Source organism: Bos mutus, chromosome X (genome assembly GCF_027580195.1).
Source record: "Bos mutus isolate GX-2022 chromosome X, NWIPB_WYAK_1.1, whole genome shotgun sequence".
Taxonomy (NCBI): Eukaryota; Metazoa; Chordata; class Mammalia; order Artiodactyla; family Bovidae; genus Bos; species Bos mutus.
The window spans coordinates 116266935-116282105 of record NC_091646.1 but is presented as its reverse complement, the minus strand read 5'-3'; the positions used below and the strand labels follow the sequence as shown (position 1 = coordinate 116282105).

Genomic DNA, 15171 nt, shown 5'->3' with positions numbered 1-15171 from the left:
CTGTCCTTTCAAGAGAGAGAATTGTTAATAGAAGTGCAGACACGAAAAGAATCTTTCTTTCCCACCCCTGCTGCAAGAGCCCAACTTTCTCAATCAAACCCACCCACCCCCTTCCTGAAACATGTCATCCGGAGTGATCTATCTGTCACCCAGAAATTTTCCCTTTCTCCCAATACACTATGCAACCAAGTTCTGTGACTTCCCTGAACCTCTAAATTCCAAGTATCACAGCCAGTGCCAGGAGTAAAACCTGAAAGATGAGAGCAGCAAAGGCCCCCTCTGCCAGTGCTAGGTTTCTTCTCAAGAATAATTATAACAGTAATCATTAAAAAAAGCCCTGTTCTCTGTAATCAGGGAAAAGGAAAGGCATTTGCCAGGATGACCCTGCTCCCTTCCCACATCCCACCCCTGCATTCCTACCGGGATGGAGTCCCTTCCACCCAGTAACCCTGCAGCACTGCTCCTGGCAAGGGCATCTGGCAAACATCCTCCAGACAAGTGCAGCCCTGGCAAGGCGAGGACACCTTGGTGCCAAAGACAGGAAGGGGCCGCTGGAGGACACAGCGGCATCTCCGGGATTTCTGATCTCCCGTTTGTTCCCCGTTACCACCCTGCCTCCCCCTGTCCTTCCACACCTGGGGGCTGAATGGAGGGTGGTGGCCTTGGGACATCTGTGGGGCAAGGGGGGACAAGGGGAGTCTTACAGTCAGTGATTCCATCTGTCTGTCCAAGACTTGCTGTCTGGAACCCTTTGCACTGCCCAGTCCGTTACCTCAAAGGTACAAATCAGTGTTCCTGATTTTCTTCTCTGATTCCGGTCACCAGCAGGCGGCTGCCAGCCATGAACTGCACATTCAGCACAGTGCTCATCTGGCCGGTGTAGACGCCCAGGAGCTCACTGGACGAGCCATCGGCGGGCATGCTGTTGTGCTTGCTCTTGATGTCCCAGATACGCACAGAGTTATCCATGGATGCTGACGCGATCACGCTGCTGTCCAGGCTGAAGGTGACGCTGGTGATGTCATCCGTGTGGCCATGTAGGTCTTTGTAGAGGGTCCCAGATGCCAGGTCCCACAGCTTCAGCAGCTGGTCCTCGCCCGCCGACACCAGGTACTGACCGTTGGGGGAAAAGGCCAGACAGCGCACGGGGCCGCAGTGGCCCGTGAAGAGTCTCACCGAGTTCCCCTGCTGGGCACTCCAAAGCCGCACCGTCTTGTCTGTCGAGCCCGTGGCTAAATAGTTTGAATTGGGGTGGAACTTGACACAGTCCACACCCGCCAAGTGCCCAGCGTAGATTCGCAGTGGGTATGTCCGATCAAACGACCACAGCCGTGCCGTGTGGTCGTAGGATGCGCTGGCAAAGAATAGGCTGTGAGGGCTGATGTCCAGGTCCCACACAGGGTAGGCGTGGCCCTGGTACAGCACGGTGTTAGTGAAGCTCTCCAGGTCCCAGTACCTGATGGACGTGTCTTCAGAGCAGGAGAGCAGCGCGGAGCTGTCCGGGAGGAACCTGGTGCTGTATACTGGCCCACAGTGTCCCAGGAGAACCTTCCTCTCCCTGGCTGTCCTGTCCTCCTCGTCGACCTCGAGGGTATCATTAATCAAGTGGATGTGGGACACGTCTATTTGATGGGGCTTGGATTTAAACTTGGAAGTCAGACTCCACAGTTTTATACTGGAGTTGTTAAGGCCCGTGGCGAGCAGCTTGTTGTCCGGGGAGGCCTCCGCCGTGTTCAGCAGCTGCTCAGTGTTGTAGAAGGCGTAGGAGTAGATGGTGATGAGGGAAGGGGGGCCATCCTGGACGCACTTGATGGTCTCCTGAAGGATGTCCAGATCCTCCTCTTTCTGCAGGATGTACATGGGCAGGTCGGTGGGCTCCAGGCCGCTGCCCTGGCCTCTGGAGGAGCCGCCCTTGCCACTGGAGGAGCCACCCTCGCCGCTGGAGCAGCTGCCCTCGCCGCTGGAGCAGCCGCCGCTGGCATAGAGCTGGTAGTCCACCCTCTCGGTGGGCTGCACATCCAGGTGGATGTGCCAGGTAAGGACTCTGCACAGCGCGGTGTTGTTGTCACTCTGGAGGTAGCAGAGAAGGTAGTTGTAGCAGTCTTCTGGCAGACGAACCACGTACTTGTTGTCCAGGAAGGCCCGCAGCCGGAAGTTAGACAGGATGTCTTGGATGGTCTGGGTGGTCTGGAGCTGCTCTATGACGTCCTTCTGGCTGGCGTTCTGGAGAAACATTCCATGAAAGTGGCTGTAAAAGCTTTCCGCTGTGCTCTTTGGACTGTTCTGGACCAGGTCGAGATGGAGGTAGACAAAGAGAGGGTAGAGGAGAGGCATCAGTTCGTGGCTATGCTGGGAGTCAGAGTCCATGAGAAAATCCCGCAGCCGTCCGAACTGTACTTCATATTGCTGGGGGTCTGCCTGACAAGGGGCTGCAGACACTGTGTTGGCACAACCAGATTCTGACTGGACTGCGAGGCTGGTAGCCATATCCTGGACGCTCTGTGACAGTCGCAGGCCTTGCTTCGGTGGGCCATCTGCGCCCCTGTACTGCCGGCTTTTGAGGTAGCAGGACACGGCGGTCTGCATCTCCTCGGTGCGAAACTCCTCCATGACTGAAGATCCCAGGCGGCTTCCGCTTCCTGTGCCCGCCGCTGCCGCCGGGATTGCTCCACAACCACTTCCGTCTCTCCTGGAAGGCTCGGCCACCCCCTCCCCCCTACCACCCCATGCTGCCCCTCCCTCTCCCCCACCCCACGCCGTCCCTCCCTACCCATCCCTCTCCTCCCCCACCCCCTTCCCCCACACCCCCATCCCCCGGTGGTGGCTCTGGGCAGCCGCCCCCTGACTGACTAATGCAAAGAGCCGTCGTGGGCTGGGCCAGGCCACTGGGGCCCAAAAGTCTGTTGTTGTTTTTATATATAATTTATGTATTTATTTCAATTGGGGGATAATTACTTTACAATATTGTGCTGGTTTTTGCCATACATCGACATGAATCAGTGACAGGTACACATGTGTCCCACCATCCTGAACCGCACCCCCCCCCCGCCCCACCTCCCTTCCCACCCTTTTCCTCCGGGTTGTTCCAGAGCATCAGTTTTGAGTGCCCTGCTTCATGCACCGAACTTGCCCTGGTCATCTGTTTTACATATGGTAATATAGATGTTTCAGTGCTATTCTCTCAAATCATCCCACCCTCACCTTCTCCAACAGAGTCCAAAAATCTGTTCTTTAAGTCTCTTGCTGCCCTGCATATAGGATCGTCATAACCATCTTTCTAAATTCCATATATATACGTTAATATGCAGGATTTGTGTTTCTCCTTCTGACTTACTTCACTCTGTACAATAGGCTCCAGTTTGATCCACCTCATTAGAATCGATTCAAATGTGTTCATTTTTTTTTAATGTGTTCATTTTTATAGCTGAGTAATATTCCATTGTGTACATGTACCATGATTTCCTTATCCATTCCTCTGCTGAAGGACATCTAGGGTGCTTCCATGTCCTAGCTGTTATAAATGTTCATTGCAAAAGTCGGTTTTTTAAGTCTGTGTCTCCTTTGCTGCCCTGTGCTGCTTAACTTCTTAACTTCTAAATCTCATGGGGCTTTCTCTGGTGGCCAACCCCAGCCTACTAAGATCATGGCATCTGGTCCCATCACTTCATGGGAAATAGATGGGGAAACAGTGGAAACAGTGTCAGACTTCATCTTTTGGGGCTCCAAAATCACTGCAGATGGTGACTGCAGCCATGAAATTAAAAGACGCTTACTCCTTGGAAGGAAAGTTATGACCAACCTAGATAGCATATTCAAAAGCAGAGACATTACTTTGCCAACAAAGGTCTGTCTAGTCAAGGCTATGGTTTTTCCCGTAGTCGTGTATGGATGTGAGAGTTGGACTGTGAAGAAAGCTGAGCGCTGAAGAATTGACGCTTTTGAACTGTGGTGTTGGAGAAGACTCTTGAGAGTCCCTTGGACTGCAAGGAGATCCAACATGTCCATTCTAAAGGAGATCAGTCCTGGGTGTTCTTTGGAAGGAATGATGCTAAAGCTAAAACTCCAGTACTTTGCCCACCTCATGCAAAGAGTTGACTCATTGGAAAAAGACTCTGATGCTGGGAGGGATTGGGGGCAGGAGGAGAAGGGGACGACAGAGGATGAGATGGCTGGATGGCATCACTGACTCCATGGACGTGAGTCTGAGTGAACTCCGGGAGTTGGTGATGGACAGGGAGGCCTGGCGTGCTGCGATTCATGGGGTGGCAAAGAGTGGGACATGACTGAGCGACTGAACTGAACTGAACTGAACTGAAAAATCTGTTTGAAAGACTAAGTAAACTGGAGATTGGCAGGTTAACAAATCAAAAGAAAATGACATAATCCTTTTTTAATAGAGAAGGCATTTGATAAATGAAACATATATTCACAATTTTAAATGAACTATTAATAAAATAGGAATTGATTAATTTACTTTCTTACCATGATGGAATTTAACAGAAAAGTCACTATTACGATTTATGGGAAAATGGTAGAAGCTTTTCCCATTAAAATCCGGACAAAGGATAGTTTTTATTACCGTTGTTGTTATTATTTTAAAATTTTTAGCCAAAACAATTAGACTAGAGAAATCAAAAGGTATAAAAATTGGGAAAGATGAGGTAAAGTTATTATTTCTCATGGATAAAATTATATGTATAATTTTATATATTTATTGTATATATAATGATATAAATTATTGCTAGAAAACCCAACAGCATGAACTAAAAAACTGTTACAAATGATCTGGAATTTTAGTACATTTCTGGTGGTAAAATCAAATATAGACAGCAGTAGTTTTCATATAAATAAACAACAGCCAATTACAAGACCAACTGAAGACCCTACCTGGGCAGTTGTAATGTGAATTATATATTCTGCAAAGGTGAAGATATCTCTTATCTTACCATTTATAGAAAAGGTTTGCTGACTCCTATTCTAGATCACAAGAAAGAACTAGAAAGCAGAATACCTGATAAAATACTAAACAGTCTTTGCCCTCATGGAGCATATATACCAATGGATTTTAGAAAATGAGAGCTACCTATTAGACAAAAAAAATCTAAAATCCTAGGGGACTTTCCTGGTGGTCCAGTGGTTAAGATTCCAGGCTTTCACTGCAGGGAGTGTGGGTTCAATCCTTGGTGGGGGAACTAAGATCCTATGTGCTATACATAGCTACCAGGAAAATACATATATATATATATGTATATATTTTAAAAATCTAAAATCCTAAATACCTTTACAAGTCTATGAAACCTAAAACAAAATTACTTTATTAAAGGTATTCTAAGTACTTACCGCTTTGCAGAGAAAGAGTAGCTGATCAATATTCTAGTTCCTTTCAGTCCTTAAGGAAATGCTACCTCTCCATGCCTCTGGTGTCCTTTCCTCCATGAAACAAAATCAAGGCACTTAAAATGTGCATGATGAAAAAAAATGTATGATGTTTATAGTAATATAATTTAAACAATTCCTCCATTTTGATCTCAACAAATTGGATTTAATCTGTGAGCAATGTTACTCAGTCTTAGTACCATTGGCATGCCGGACCAAATCTTTTTCTCTTGTGGGGCCTGTCCTGTGCATTATAGGATATTTAGCAGCATCCCCAGCCTCGACCCACTAGATACTGGTAGTGCCATCCGGTAAAGACATACAGAAATCTCTGCAGAAATTGTCAGACATCCTCTGGACAACAAAATCCCAATGAAATTCAGCCTCTCATGTTTTCTTATTACTTTGTTATCTTCATGGTTTTTTCAAAGACCCAATCATAGCCTTTGGTAGTAAGTACCACCAGGAAAATAATTTGACTTCTTTAGTTTGAAAGATTGCCCAGAAAAAAAAACTTTTTCACTAGTATTTTCAAACTACATCATTTTGTAGAAGTAATCAAAGACAAGATTATAGCTTTGACTGACAAATACAAGCTAAGTAAATTGTTTTATTAATACTGATGTTGTCAACCTAAAGAAAATTCTTTGTTTGAGAGCATCATCCTAAAGCTATTTTCTGTTAAAGTAACTGTAGTGGAAAATTATTTCCAGAGTTGGTGGCGTAAGGACCTCTGAAAAATCACTCTTGCATAAAAGGCTTGAACAACACTGTAAACCAACTAGATCTATCATACATCTATAGAACATTCTACCCAACAAGAGCAAAATACACATTCATGTCAAGTGCACATGGAACATTTAGGATAGGCCATACACTGGACTGCAAAAACACATTTCCACACATGTAAAAGAATTGGAAGTCATACAAAGTGTATTAATCAACCACAATGAAAAAAAATTAGAAATAAATAACAGAAGAAGATTTAGGAGATTCACAAATATGTGGAAATTAAACACATTATTAGTGTTTAATTAGTATTATTTAGTGTACTCCTCGGAGAAGGCAATGGCACCCCACTCCAGTACTCTTGCCTGGAAAATCCCATGGACGGAGGAGCCTGGTAGGCTGTAGTCCATGGGGTCGCTAAGAGTCGGACATGACTGAGCGACTTCCCTTTCACTTTTCACTTTCATGCATTGGAGAAGGAAATGGCAACCCACTCCAGTGTTCTTGCCTGGAGAATCCCAGGGACGGGGGAGCCTGGTGGGCTGCCGTCTATGGGGTCGCACAGAGTCGGACACAACTGAAGCGACTTAGCAGCAGCAGCAGCAGTGTACTCCTAAATAACCAATAATCAAATAAAAAAATCATAATGGAAATTAGAAAATAAATGAAAATACAACATATCAAAATGTATGAGATGTAGCTAAAGTAGTACTCAAGAGGAAAGGAAAGAAGATCTCAATTACCTAATATTCAATCTTAGGAAATTAGCAAAAGAATAGCAAACTAAACCCAAGGCAAGCAGAAGGAAGGAAATAATGAAGATTAGAGCAGGAATAAACGAAACAAAATAGAAAAACAGTAAAGAAAATTGAAATCAAATGTAGATTATTGGCAAAGATCAACAAAAACTGACAAACTTTTAGCTATACTGACTGAGAAAAGAACACTCAACTAAAATCAGGAATGAAAGAGGAGACTTTATTACCAACTTCGGAGGAGTAAAAAGGATCATAACGGAATTCTTTGAGATATTATAGGGCTTCCTGGTGACTCAGATAGTAACGAATCTGCCTGCAGGTTCAATCCCTGGGTGGGGAAGATACCCTGGAGAAGGGAATGGCTACCCACTCCAGTATTCTTGAGGCTTCCCTGGTGGCTCAGATGGTAAAGAATCTGCCTGCAATACAGGGAGACCCAGCTTTGGTCCTCTGGAGAAGGAAATGGCTACCCACTCCAGTATTCTTGCCTGGAGAATTTCACGGATGGGGGTACCTGGAGGGCTACAGTCCATGGGGTTGCAAAGAGTTAGACACAACTAAGTGACTAACACTTTCACATGAGATATTATATGCTAACATAGTAGATGGTCTAGATAAAATGGACAAATTCTAGAAAGATACAAATTACCAAAACTGACTCCAGAAGCAAGGGAAAATTTTAGTAGACTTCTAACAGCTGAAGAGATTGAAATAATAGTCTTAAACTTTTTGGAAAATCTCAAGCTCAAATGTTTTCACTGGTGAATACTACCAAACATTTAAAGAAAAATTCAAGCCAATCCTTCACCAATTTTTTAACAAAATAGAAGAGGGAATACTTCACAACTCATTCTATGAGGCTTTGATACCAGTATTGGACAAATAGTATCAGAATAAAAGAAAACTACAGGCCAATATCCCAAATGTAATAGATGTAAAAATCTCCACAAAATTCTAGCAAACTAAATCCAGCAACATATTAAAAGGATTATATACCATGACCAAGTGTAATCTATAGCAGGGGTAAAAGCTTGGTTTAACATGTGAAAATCAATTTAATAAATTATATCGATAGAATGAAGGACAGTAACTACATGATCATCTCAATAGATGCTGATGAAGCATTTGACAAAATCCAACACTTTCATAATAGAAATGCTCAGAAAACTAGCAGAAGATAGTTTCCTCAAGCTATTGAAGGGCATTTACGAAAACATAAAAGTTATATCATACTTAATAATGAAAGACTGAACAATTTCTCCTTAAGATCAAGAACAATGCAAGGATTTGCTGTCCTAACTTCCAGTCAACCTTGTGCTGGAGGTCTCAGCCAGGGCAGTTAGGCAAGGAAAATGAATAAAAGGCATCAAGATTAGAAAGAAGTAAAACTATCTCTATTAGTAGATGACATGATTTTGTATATTGAAAATCCTAAGGAATCCACAAAAAAACTGTTAGAACTAAAAAATAAGTTCAGCATGGTTGCTGAATAGAAGATCAATATACAAATATCAGTTGTATTTTTATATAACTAGCAATGAACGATCCAAAAATGAAATTAAAAAAGCAATTTCATTTACAATACTGTCAAAAAAATACTTAAGAATAAATTTGACAAAAGAAATACAAGACCTGCTACACACTAAAAACTACGAAGCATCATTGAATAATTTAAAGAAGACCTAAATAAAAGGAAATAATCATGTTCATGAATTAGAAGATTTAATATTGTTAAGATGACAACACTCCCCAAATTGATCTACAGATTCACCACATTCCCTATCAAAATTCCGGCTGCCTCTTTTGAAGAAATTGATCAGGTGATTCTAAGATTCATATGGAAGTAGAAGGGACCCAGATCACAAGAACACTGTGATAACCTCTACCTAGAGATTCCAAGGTGAAGATACAGATAGCATTATTTTCAAAATTCCTGCAAGGGGACCCATTCTTTATCCCTTGTTTTGTTGTGGAAATCATTTAGGTGGACTAAAGAGATGCTAGACATATTAAAGCTATGATTTTTTTGCATCTAAAATATCAAGGTTGTTTTTTCCTCTCCAAAAATTAGTGCCCGGGGACTTCCCTGGCAGTCTAGTGGTTAAGACTTCGCCTCCAATGCAGGGGGTGCGGGTTCGATCCCTGGTCTGGGAGCTAAGATCCTACATGCCTCACAACCAAAAAACCAAAACATAAAACAGATAGAATATTGTAGCAAATTCAATAAAGACTTTTTAAATGGTCCACATAAAAAAAAAAAAAAAAAATCAGTGCCCAGGTAGGCATTTGTAAATATGTGTTCATTCTACTCCTATGTCCCTGAGGCAAAGACATAGATAAGGATTGGCTGTCCCATGACAGCTCCCTTTCAGGGTGTTTCATAGAGGGCCAGGAGTTGGGCTCATTGGCAGTAGCCCAGGAATTAAACACTTGGAGCCAACACCACCCTCCTCAGTGAGATCACTCCTTGGCCTATGTGAGGTAACTGGAGCTCAGGGCAGAAGAGGTCCTGATTTAAAAAACAACAACAACAAAAAAAAAACTGTAGTAGGTTAATTGCATATTCCGGACATCTTTGTAACTGGCAGCTCTATAAAATACAGTATCCCCTCTTTCCTGCCAGAGTAATAGTTTACATGGCAAAAATTAAAAGCCAACTTTTTCTCAGCTCTGTTTCGTGGTTCCTAACCCTCACTCTGTATTTATGGAATGATTTAAGTATTATTCTAAAAGTTCATCACCAAGCAAACAGAATAATATATCTGCCTCAGAAACCCAAAGGGCTAGATAGAATAGGTCATTCCATGCCTGCAAAGACTTGTTCTGATAAATGCTAATACTGAAAGGGCACAGATATTAGCTTTGGTGGGTCAATGGCTACTAATTCAAACTTTGAGAAAGAAAACCTTTTCAGTGATTGCGTACTCAATTTTACGAGACCTAGAACAGCAACTTCTCCAAGATTCTTACTCCTCACAATCTGTAGGAAAGAAATGGGGTGGTTAATACAGTAGGATTGATAAGCATGAGGGTTTTGATTAGGCGGACCTGGGTTTGAATCCTTGAACCACCACTTAGTAGCTGGGTGACCTTGGATGGGTACGAGGTTAAGAGAGGTTAAGTATAACCTCTCTGTGTCAGGTTTTCTCTATGATGTCATGATGATAATCCCTAACTTACAAGGTTGTTGTAAGATTTGAAAATGACATGAAGAGATGCTCAACTTCACTAGTAATCAAGAAATGGGACAGACTTTATTTTCTTGGGCTCCAAAATCACTGCAGATGGTGACTACAGCCATGAAATTAAAAGACCCTTGCTCCTTGGAAGAAAAGCTATGACCAACCTAAACAGCATATTAAAAAGAAGAGATGTTACTTTGCCAGCAAAGGTCTGTCTAGTCAAAGCTATGATTTTTCCAGTAGTCATGTATAGATGTGAGAGTCGAACTATAAAGAAAGCTGAGTGCTGAAGAATTGATGCTTTTGAACTTTGATGTCTCAACAGTGGCCACAGGACTGGAAAAGGTCAGTTTTCATTCCAAACCCAAAGAAAGGCAATGCCAAAGAATGCTCAAACTACCACACAATTGCACTCATCTCACACGCTAGTAAAGGAATGCTCAAAATTCTGCAAGCCAGGCTTCAGCAATATGTGAACTGTGAACTTCCTGATGTTCAAGCTGGTTTTAGAAAAGGCAGAGGAACCAGAGATCAAATTGCCAACATTTGCTGGATCATGGAAAAAGCAAGAGAGTTCCAGGAAAACATCTATTTCTGCTTTATTGACTATGCCAAAGCCTTTGACTGTGTGGATCACAACAAACTGTGGAAAATTCTGAAAGAGATGGGAATACCAGACCACCTGATCTGCCTCTTGAGAAATCTATATGCAGGTCAGGAAGCAACAGTTAGAACTGGACATGGAACAACAGACTGGTTCCAAATAGGAAAAGTAGTACGTCAAGGCTGTATATTGTCACCCTGCTTATTTAACTTATATGCAGAGTACATCATGAGATACGCTGGACTGGAAGAAACACAAGCTGGAATCAAGATTGCCGGGAGAAATATCAATAACCTCAGATATGCAGATGACACCACCCTTATAGCAGAAAGTGAAGAGGAACTCAAAAGCCTCTTGATGAAAGTGAAAGAGGAGAGTGAAAAAGTTGGCTTAAATCTCAACATTCAGAAAATGAAGATCATGGCATCTTGTCCCATCACTTCATGGGAAATAGATGGGGAAACAGTGTCAGACTTTATTTTTTGGGGCTCCAAAATCACTGCAGATGGTGATTGCAGCCATGAAATTAAAAGACGCTTACTCCTTGGAAGGAAAGTTATGACCAACCTAGATAGTATATTCAAAAGCAGAGACATTCCTTTGCCAGCAAAGGTCCGGCTAGTCAAGGCTATGGTTTTTCCTATGGTCATGTATGGATGTGAGAGTTGGACTGTGAAGAAGGCTGAGTGCCGAAGAATTGATGCTTTTGAACTGTGGTGTTGGAGAAGACTCTTGAGAGTCCCTTGGACTGCAAGGAGATCCAACCAGTCCATTCTGAAGGAGATCAGCCCTGGGATTTCTTTGGAAGGAATGATGCTAAAGCTGAAACTCCAGTACTTTGGCCACCTCATGTGAAGAGTTGACTCATTGGAAAAGACTCTGATGCTGGGAGGGATTGGGGGCAGGAGGAGAAGGGGACGACAGAGGATGAGATGGCTGGATGGCATCACTGACTCGATGGACATGAGTCTGGATGAACTCCGGGAGTTGGTGATGGGCAGGGAGGCCTGGCGTGCTGCGATTCATGGGGTCACAAAGAGTTAGACACGACTGAGCGACTGAACTGAACTGAACTTTGATGTTGGAGAAGACTCTTGAGAGTCCCTTGGACTGCACGGAAATCCAACCAGTCCATCCTAAAGGAGATCAGTCCTGGGTGTTCACTGCAAGGACTGATACTGAGGCTGACGCTCCAATACTTTGGGCATCTGATGCGAAGAGCCGACTCATTAGAAAAGACCCTGATGCTGGGAAAGATTGAAAGCAGGAGGCGAAGTGGATGACAGAGGATGAGATGGTTGGATGGCATCACCAACTCGATGGACATGAATTTGAGCAAGCTCTAGGAGTTGGTGATGAACAAGGAAGCCTGGCGTGCTGCGGTCCATGGGATCACAAAGAGTCGGACACAACTGAGTGACTGAACTGAAGAAATGGGAAGACGGCAAGGAGATTTCATTTTATACCCATAAGATTGTGAAAAGTAGGAAGCCTGACAATACCAAGTGTTGATAAGAAGGTGAAACAATGAATCTCTTGTATAACACATTTCTCATATATTATATCTTGGTCAAATACTTTGGAAAATGGTAAAACATTATATCATAAACTTAAACATTCTTAAATTCTATGAACTAGAGTTTCTAGTCCTAGATGTATACCCCAGGGCAACTCTTGCATGTGGTTTTCCACAAATACGTACAAAAATGTTTATAGCAGCACTGTTCAAAACAGAAAAAAATGTGAAACAACCCAAATGCCATTGACAAAAGAATGAGTAAACTAATTTGTGTACATTCATACAACAGAGCATTAAACAGAAGTGAAAATAATTGAAACACAGCTGCTTGCAACAATATGCTGGGTGAAGACTAAAGTACAAGATCCTGTCACAAAGTTCATTGCAAATCAAAATAATTGTATATTGTAAAGCATATAAAGTACATGAAATGAAACAAAAGAAAAAGACAAGGGAACAATAAACACAAAATACAGTTACTCCATCAGAGAGAGGCAGGATGGGAGAGGAGCAGAACACAGGGTAGAATTAAATTGTTGGTGATGTCCAAATCCCTGGATTGGGTAGGATGTTCATGGATGGTCACAAACACTCAATAACAGGTATTAATGGTATTAGAAATGAAAGTTGGGTGGATCCAGGTATTGTAGGGGCACTCTTTAAGAAAAATAATATGAACTTACAAATATACAATGTTCTTGGCCACTCTAGTGTTCCCTAACATAGGGGGAGGTGTGATGGAGAAGTCAGAATGGAAAGAGACAGTGGTCTTAGATAACTACATTTCAGACTTCTTGCTTTTGCAAAGTTTACCTGTGACCCTGTTAATGCATTTCCCCGGCACTGCTAGTCATGTGGAGACAGGTTCTGCAAATTAGAGGCCTGGAAGCTTCAGCTTCACTGGCTTCATGGTATATGCACTTCTGCCAGATCAAGGAGGATAAATATAAAGAGCATTGCATGGGTCTAGTCTTAGCCCTACAACTCCAGCTGTGTGTTGTCAGGCAGGTTACTTATCCTCTCTGGACCTCAGCTTCCTTCTCTGTGAAATGAATGAATAAACTAGATCAAACAATATCTTCAGATTCAAATATCCTGCAATTCTATTAGTGAGGATCCAGAGACTCATTTAATAGACAAGCAATATAAACGGTATGTTGTCATTATAATGTGCTTATAATAGGTTATAAGTTAAAACTCTGTCATCCCCTATGTAGCCTGTGATCATAGACTACGTTGAGCATGAAAGACAGTTCTTTGGCACAGAATTTTTATTCTCTCAGGATGTAAATATTTTAAAATACAACATTATGAAAGTGCAAGACACTTTAATAAGACAGGAAAAGTAAGTTATACATGAAAAGAGTGGGCAAAATTAAAGTTAACCTCAATTAACATGAATGTTTGCCTAAAAAGTCAAGACAAAACAATGAATAGTTAAAAGTACTAATAAAAGAATTTAATGATAATGAAGGGTGATAATTAAACCAGACAAAACACAATCCCTTTTCTTTTAATTCCAGACACAGAAATCTAAGTTCTTTCGTTCTCCAAACCAGAGAATGCTATGACCTTGGGATGGTACGTGGTCACTTTCTTGTTTTATTTTATTTTATTTTTGTTTTCTTCATTACCAGTCACTAGTCCCATGGCTCCATCTCCACTCAGTCTTGTGACGGATGATATCAGGGACATCCCAAATCCAGTCAGAATTAGCCTGTGGACTTCTTGGCTCCATTCTGGTGTGAAGCCTGGCTGCACCCTCTCACCCCTCACAGGCCCACTTGAATATGTTTGTTAACTCTCTTGTGATGTATTTGCATCTTTGCAAACTAAAAACCATGTATCTTTAAATTTATACAATGGTATTGTCTTATTAGGGCTTCCCTGGTGGCTCAGACAGTAAAGAACATGCCTGCAATGCAGGAGACCTGGGTTTAATCCCTGGGTTGGGAAGATCCCCTGGAGGAGGGCATGGCTACCCACACCAGTATTCTTGCCTGGAGAATCCCCATGGACAGAGGAGCCTGGCAGGCTACAGTCCATGGGGTCGCAAAGAGTCAGACACAGTTGAGTGATTAAGCACAGCACAGCATTGTCTTGCAGAGCTCATCTATTTCTTTTTCTCACTTGAGAATGTGTTTTTAAAATCTTTCCACAGTGCAATTGTTTTTTTAATTCCAGACTAGCATGCATTTTATTTATCCATTTCACTATTGATGAACAGCTAGGTTGCCTCCAACTCCTTGTTTTCCCAAATGAAGCTCCAGTGAGCAAACCTATTCAGTTACCATCATGGATTCATGCGAGAGATATATCTACATTCTATACAAAGGAGTGGGAATTCCATTTCTTTGGGAATATCTGTAATTTCACTTAAAACACCACTAGTTTTGTCCACAATAGCTGCTCCAGTCTTAACTCTTGCTGGAAGTCCGTGAGTGTTTCTGTTTCCTCACCTCTTCACAAACACTTCATATTTTATGATAATAAAATTATTTACTTTGCATTTTCCTGATTACCAGAGAGGTTGTACATCTCTTCTTGTTCTTGTTTACTCAGTAACAATTCTGTTTCTGTGACTTGTCTTTTCTTATAACTCATCCATTTTCTTATCTTTCCTGCCTTTTTTTTTTGTTAATTACATCATTTCCCTGTATGTTATAGATACTAATCTTTTGACTCTAGTTTTTGATGTTGCAAAAATCTCCCAACTAAGCCACTTGTATTAATTGTACACGTAAAATCTTTTTAGTGTTGATTTAAACAAATAATGTCTTTCAACTAGGTGATAATTAGTTTTTTAAATAATTGGAAAAGTCCATTTGCCAGGAGAAAACCATATGGAAAGTGTATGATGTTGAGATTGCAAAGTGAAAAATGTTTCCTTAAACTAGTTTTGAACTACCTGGTTTTTGTGAAAGTCAAACACCTTGTCTGCATGCAAACACTGTTCTAAAGCTCTGTGAATAAAATACCCATATTTCCAGGTCATATTGACTT

The 15171-nt window shown here is 42.1% G+C and overlaps 1 non-coding gene across 1 annotated transcript; it reads right to left on the bottom strand.

The window, feature by feature from the left end:
- Positions 1-786: 786 nt before the first annotated feature.
- On the bottom strand, positions 787-2610 carry LOC102268490 (TAF5-like RNA polymerase II p300/CBP-associated factor-associated factor 65 kDa subunit 5L). The gene has a single exon (XR_001351857.2). It is a non-coding gene; the product is annotated as a TAF5-like RNA polymerase II p300/CBP-associated factor-associated factor 65 kDa subunit 5L (transcript).
- Positions 2611-15171: the final 12561 nt, after the last annotated feature.